Raw genomic sequence first — 7,232 nt, 5'->3', positions numbered from 1 at the left:
GAGGAGGAAATAGAGCGTTGTGTTTTTTGATGTTTTGTTTTAAAGGTGACGTATTATGGCATTTAATGTCTATTTTAAACAGGCCTTGAATGTCTTAAAAACAAGCTTTTGATTGTTTTTTCTATATAAATTAGAAATTCAGCCTCTAAACCATGTCTTTATCTTTACTGTTTCTAACATCATTATCTATGCAGGATCCTGAGTTGGCGGGGCTATGATAATGAGGCTCTGTGCTGATTGGCTGCTTGAATGACGCGATACACCGCTACGAAAAAATGGAGGAAGCTCCGGCCGGCAGAGTTAAGCCTGAATTACAGTTCTGCGTTAAATCGACGCAGACCCTACGGCGTAGCCTCTGCGTTGGTGTAACGCGGAACCATAATTCAGCCTTTACATCGTGTCCTAATAACTGCATGCGATGCGAGCGAGCGTCAGCGACAAAATCAATTCCATTGCTTTATTTTCTATTGGACTGTCCTAACTGGCTGCAGCGCCTTTTTGAGCTGAACATTTGTCGGACGCCCTGCTTCTATTTTCTTCCTGTCGCTCGTGTTGAAAGCCGGTTGAAAGCGCTGTAGGAAACAGTCATGGATGAGGAACTACTATGGAACCAACTTCCAATCTGGGTTAAGGAGGCTGACACCACCTCCACCTTTAAAACTAAACTTAAAACCTTTTTGTTTAGTAAAGCCTATAGTTAGTGTTTAGTAAACCTCTAGCTGGTGTTGGTAAATCTCTAGGCAGTGTAAACTCTAGTGTGTTAGAGTCAGTAGTCATAGTTGCAGCTATAGAACAAGACTATAATAGTTATTCTCAAATATAGCTTTGCGGTAGATATGCTGCTATAGGCTTATGCTGCAGGGGGGACCAACATGATCCGCTGGGCGGTGCCTCTCACCCTTCTTCTCCTCTGCTTTTCCTTTTCTCTCTTCTCCATTTCCATCTTTATTTATTATAAGTATGTCATAGCTATCAATTTTGTCCATCGCTCCTGTAGTTTCTTGTGCTGGCCTCCCTTTTTTCTCTTTTGTGCATGTTTGCAGGCCGGAGCTTCAAGAGCTGTGTGCTGACCTGCTATACACATAAAATGTAATTGAATTGAATTGAGGAACGGCTGATCCAGTTAGTTGAAATGAGAAGTTATCTCTATGATTTCTCCTCATTTCACTACAAAAACCTCAATAAAGTGGCAGCTGCTGGAGGGAGATGGACAGAGAGCGTCCGATGTCACGCAGTGCTACGATAGTCGGACGCTCACATGCAGTTACACGGTTTTATAGTTGTGGGCCTGGTTTACATTTGGTTACGTAACGACGGGAGCAGAATCTGAACAGCTTGTAGATCCACATCACACTGGACGATCATCCAGGCGGCTGTACAGACACTGCAGAATTTGGTTTCTTTCCTCCTTCTCTGAGTTGGCAGGCTGAGGGGAGACCACTTTATATATGTTAAAGCAAGAAAAAACCTGTTTTTCAGAATAGGTCCCCTTTAAATATCAATAGACATGATGCCATCCAGAAATCCCTTCGCCTATTTTTAAAGCTTTTTAAGTTCGATTGTCATGATTAACCCAGTATAGAAAACGTTATTGGTTAAAAGTGAATAACCAAAAAGATTAGATCATAACCTGACACAGACACACAGGTGAACTAGTTGAATGTATGGAAAAGATGGGGCAACATGGACATATTTGTCACGTCTGGGGGTAAGGTGTGGACCCAAACGCAGGAGAGAGAGGGAGGCCGGAGGCAGGAGTTCTCAAAAAACAAAAGGATTTATTCCACAAAGGTAAAAACAAAGAGCACTGCTTGGCAGGATCTAAACTTAAAATGAACGGGGATCAAAAATCAGGAGGACATGGAGGGAAGAACAGTACGGTCCGACAGGGAACAAGGGAATGACAAGACCAGATATACACAGGGGATAACGAGACACAGGTGCAGACAATCAGGGCAGATGGGACACAGGCGGGACAAAACAGAAACTGAAAGCTGGGGGGAATGTCAAACCCTGACAATATTGTGGACTTCTGGATGCATGATTATAAGTAAAGAAAGAGGCTCCACACAGAGTGGTGAAGAATCTATAAAGTCATAAAAGACACAGAAAGGGTTTAGTAAGGATCAAAGTTAGACATTTTAATCCTGTTGAACACTGATCATGGAGCTGATCACTTAAGTCGGCCACACGTATAAGCTTCCTGCCAACGTTTGACATTTTAACTTGAGATGGCTGTTAATACTGACCTTCTGTTGTGGAATATGGATATGGAGTAATAATGTGCTCTGGCCTGTAACGAGCTGGGATCGGCTCCGGCAGACCCTCGTGACCCCGGACAGGATTAAACGGAGGGATGGAGAAGGTTCTGACTAACGAGGAGCCTGTGGAGTATTTGCAGTGACTGGCTCAGCTTGTTATTGTATGTGTCTGATTTAATTATGTTAGAAAAAGAAATCTCTACTGAATTCTTAGTAAAGGTGAAGTCTTGTGCTGGAATACTGTGGAAGTTCAAATGTTGCAACAAGTCTCCTTTCTGCTCCAAGACTGGTGTTTATACACATTTTTTTAATGTATAATTTGTTTTTTTATTGAGAATAAGGATGAAAAATGTTTGGGTAGTGGGTAAATGCATACTTCCACTGAAAGGAAGAATCACTTCTGTGAGTTTTCTTTGGAAGCAGAAGAATCAGCACAACACCAGTAATGAATCATTCAACAACATCCTGGAGAGTCAGTGGTTTATTTAACAAGTGAGGTTTTCTAAGTTTGTTTTTCTTTTTTTTTATAATTCTATTTAATATTTTAGTTTTAAGGGGATTAAATAAAAATCCTGTCTCGTGTCTTTCCTCCTCAGTGTGTGTTAATATCCACAAATCAACCAAATATCTGCTTTTCTAGAGGAGCTCACACTTAGATAGATCAATTAATCATCCCCCCCTGAAATAAAAACGGTCCAAATCATCCCCCCTGTAAAACTGCCACCCCTCCTTTCCATCCCTTATGTCATTTCATCAATGAATGTGGTTTTACTGCTATTTCAACATTTAGAGTCATCACCAGAAAAATAACTTATTTGACAATTTTCACCTGTTTCAAGTAAATTTTCACTTGAAATAAGTAGAAAAAATCTGCCAGTGGGACAAGATTTATCTTCTCATTACAAGCAAAAAAATTGCAGATTTTTCTACTTATTTCAAGTGAAAATCTACTTGAAACAGGTGAAAATTGTTGTTTTTTCCAGTGATGAGTCTTGTTTTAAGTGTAATGAGATTTTTTTTCCTAAAATGACACATTTCAACTAGAAATAAGACAAATATTCTTGTTAAGATTTTGAGTTTTTGCAGTGATCCATTTTACTTATCCTGTGAAGGACAGAGTCATATTGATAAGTTCAGAAAAGTGTTTTTTATTGTTGTGTTTTGATGTATTTGATGTAAGCCCAGTGGATATTTAAAGCTTACAGAAGGCTGCATTTAACTGCTGCTATGTCATTCCTGCAGTATTTCTGCAGGTGTTTTGGTCACTGCTATTATTTGTAATATATTATATTATTTGTAATCAGCACAAATTATCCGTCCCCATATGATAAAATCCACCATCCCCCCTGATTTCTTTTTACAACTCGAGTACTGCTTATACCTTATCATAAGCTCACAAAAAGAAAGGCACAAGGTGTTGTTTTATTTTTTGAAGGTTTTTTGGAGTTGGATGATGGAACCGATCAGAAACCACTTGAGACAGAAACGCCTCGTTTTCAAGGAAGTCGGGTACCTGTATTTTTCTCATGCTTTCTGCAATTATTACAGACGTTTTGAAGTTATTATTCATGTGCATTGCTGAATCTGACCCTGAATCCGTCCAGTGTGTGACTTGTCCTGACGTGAGTCTGCAGCACATCGCTGGTGCTGAAAGGTTGAAGTGTCAAATATACGACTATGGGGCTATTTTTATAAACATCTGGGGAAGCTCTTGTGATCTCCATGGCTGTGTGTATCTGAGGTTTATAATTTACAAGGACATTACTGAGTTGTGATTGAACGGGGGTCCTGTTTTGTAAGCCCAACACCAATCATTCACTGCACGGAAATCAGGTTCTGTTCAAAATGTGGCCTTTCTGACAGGAATATTCAGGGAAACGGGGTTTTATTTGACCAAAGAGTATGTTTACAATGAGTACAATGGCATACGTGAAGCGCTTCACACTGTACGCTCCAAAGCCACGTCAGAAAACCAAATGTGGTGGTATCTAAATTGGACCCCAGACGTGTTTATTGCTGAGTACTACTGCAGTCCACATGCCGTTCATGGCCCGGGTGACGTCTAATGACTTCCAAAGTAAAGACCCAAATATAGACGCAGCGCTGAGGACGGTATCCTTTACAAGGACACCGTAGCGTTACAGCACAGCTATACGTGAAGAATATCAAGAACTGCAGCTGTCACGTCACATTTCTATGTGATTTCTTTTATGTCTGATTTAAAACTTCACTTACAACATCAGCAAATTATTTAAAGTAATGGAAACAGCTGTAAACCCCCCGGTTACCAAAAAGCAGAGATTTACCATAAACCATGCCATTTTCATTTAACGAGGGGGTTTCTCCAAAGCTGTTTTTCCAACAACAAGGTGGAACTTATGGGAAGTGTTTTGTTTTTCTGTAATCCACTTTACTGCTAAACCCTGATGTCCTTTGCCCCAGAAAACCTGATGGTTTGTACTTTAAAATGTAATTAAGAAGCTTCTGTTATGACCAATAGAGCTACAAAAAAGGTATGATGGTTAATAATTTGAGATTTCACAGTCTAAAATGCACAAGGTTTATGTTTTCAGTCATCTATAACGGTTTGTACCGGATGAATCACACACATTTGTGCTGTAAACACAGAGGTGTTTAGTAACGAGTTACATTTACTCCGTTACATTTACTTGAGTAAGTTTTGGGAAATGTTGTACTTTTAGGAGTAGTTTTGAATCACTATACTTTGTACTTTTACTTGAGTAGATTTGTGAAGAAGAAACTGTTCCTCTTACTCCGCTACATTAGGCCACGTTGAGCTGTTACTTTTCTTTTATCCCTTTTATCCACGTACGTGTCAATCTCATGACATCACTGGGTGATTCTTTGGGGAAAATGTTAGTTTTTGCATGTTTTGTCACATTTACACAGACTCAAACACACACAGAGTTTCTATGAGTTCATGGGCTTGTTCTAGTTCTGCCTGGTTAAAAAAGAAAAGTACAAAGGCTTGAAATTTTGTGCTACTTGTGCTTAATTTATTTTTTTATTCTGTTATTTCATTTATTTTATCATTTATTAAAGTACTTGAATTTACTTTAAGCTTATATTAATTTAAGCAATTTTTTTTATTAATTTTAATTATTTTATTATTTTATTGATTTAATTTGCCTGAAGATGATTATTTTGTACTTTTGTCTGTTTGAATGGTTGTGTTAAAAAAATAAATCAGACGTTACTCAACAGTTACTCAGTACTTGAGTAGTTTTTTCACCAAGTACTTTTTTACTTTTACTCAAGTAATTATTTGGATTACTACTTCGAGTCATTATGCACTTCGAGAAAAAAGTCGAAATGTCGAGAAAAAAGTTGAAATGTTAAGAAAAAAGTCGAAATGTCAAGGAAATAGTCAAAATTTTGTGAAAAAAGTCGAAATGTTGAGAAAAAATAAAAATGTACTATGTAAATGTACTATGTAAATGTAAGTATTTTTTTTACTTTTACTCAAGTAATTATTTGGATGACTACTTTTTACTTCTACTTGAGTCATATTATTCTGAAGTAACAGTACTTTTACTTGAGTACAATGTTTGGCTCCTCTACCCACCTCTGTGTAAACATCCAATGAAATAAATACTTCTGAGCTCGTCCGTTGCAGGGGGATTGTCTCGGTGACAACACACAGAAAGCTCAGAGGAGCCAAAGCTTTCCCACCTGTTGTCACTCCTGGTGCATTGAATCGTGATGCCGCTGGCATCTCTGAGATGTGCACAAAGTGTTCTCTGCCAGGAGTCATGGATGCGCTGCAGACATTCAGAGCCAACAGCAACAAACCGCTCTTCATTTTGGAGTTTCTAAACAAGCACAGCTCTCAAATGAGGGCCGAAGAGGAGGAAGTGGAATCCAGGATCTGAGTTTAGGACTGTATTTGGACAACGTTTATCTGTTGTTAAACACCGGGGCTAAAGGGCTCCCTCTGATAGAGAGAAAGAGAAGATGGATTAACTGATATTTTGATGCTGAACAAGAGCAGTGTGCAATTGTTTTTTTTGAAACCAAGTCTGTTTGGTAAAGTACAATGGAGTATTAGGGCCAAACTAAGACAGAAATTACGAAATTACGAGAATAAAGTCATAATATAATGAGAATAAAGTCGTAAAATTACGAGAATAAAGTCATAATGTTGCGAAAATAAAGTCGTAATAGAATAAAGTCGTAATATGAGAATAAAGTCGTAATATTATGAGAATAAAGTCGTAATATGAGAATAAAGTCGTAATATTATGAGAATAAAGTCGTAATATGAGAATAAAGTCGTAATATTATGAGAATAAAGTTGTAATATTACGAGAATAAAGTCGTAAAATTACGAGATGTCGTAACATTACGAGAATAAAGTCGTAATATGAGAATAAAGTCGTAATATTATGAGAATAAAGTCGTAATATGAGAATAAAGTCGTAATATTATGAGAATAAAGTCGTAATATGAGAATAAAGTCGTAATATTATGAGAATAAAGTTGTAATATTACGAGAATAAAGTCGTAAAATTACGAGATTTCGTAACATTACGAGAATAAAGTCGTAATATTACGAGAATAAAGTCGTAATATTACGAGAATAAAGTCGTAATATTATGAGAATAAAGTTGTAATATTACGAGAATAAAGTCGTAACATTACGAGAATAAAGTCGTAACATTACGAGAATAAAGTCGTAAAATTACGAGAATAAAGTCGTAACATTACGAGAATAAAGTCGTAAAATTACGAGAATAAAGTCGTAACATTATGAGAATAAAGTCGTAACATTACGAGAATAAAGTCGTAACATTAGACATTTTTCTCGACATTTCGACGTTTTTCTCGACATTTCGACTTTTTTCTCGAAGTGCATAATGAAAAAAAATCTTCCCCCTCTCCAATATTATTTTTATTTTTCTCCTGCCTGGCCCTAACACTCTTCCGTAGTTAAGAAAGGACAGAAAAATT

This window comes from Cololabis saira, chromosome 15 (genome assembly GCF_033807715.1).
Source record: "Cololabis saira isolate AMF1-May2022 chromosome 15, fColSai1.1, whole genome shotgun sequence".
NCBI lineage: Eukaryota > Metazoa > Chordata > Actinopteri > Beloniformes > Belonidae > Cololabis > Cololabis saira.
The sequence above is the reverse complement of the archived record's forward strand: the minus strand, read 5'-3'. Positions refer to the sequence as shown.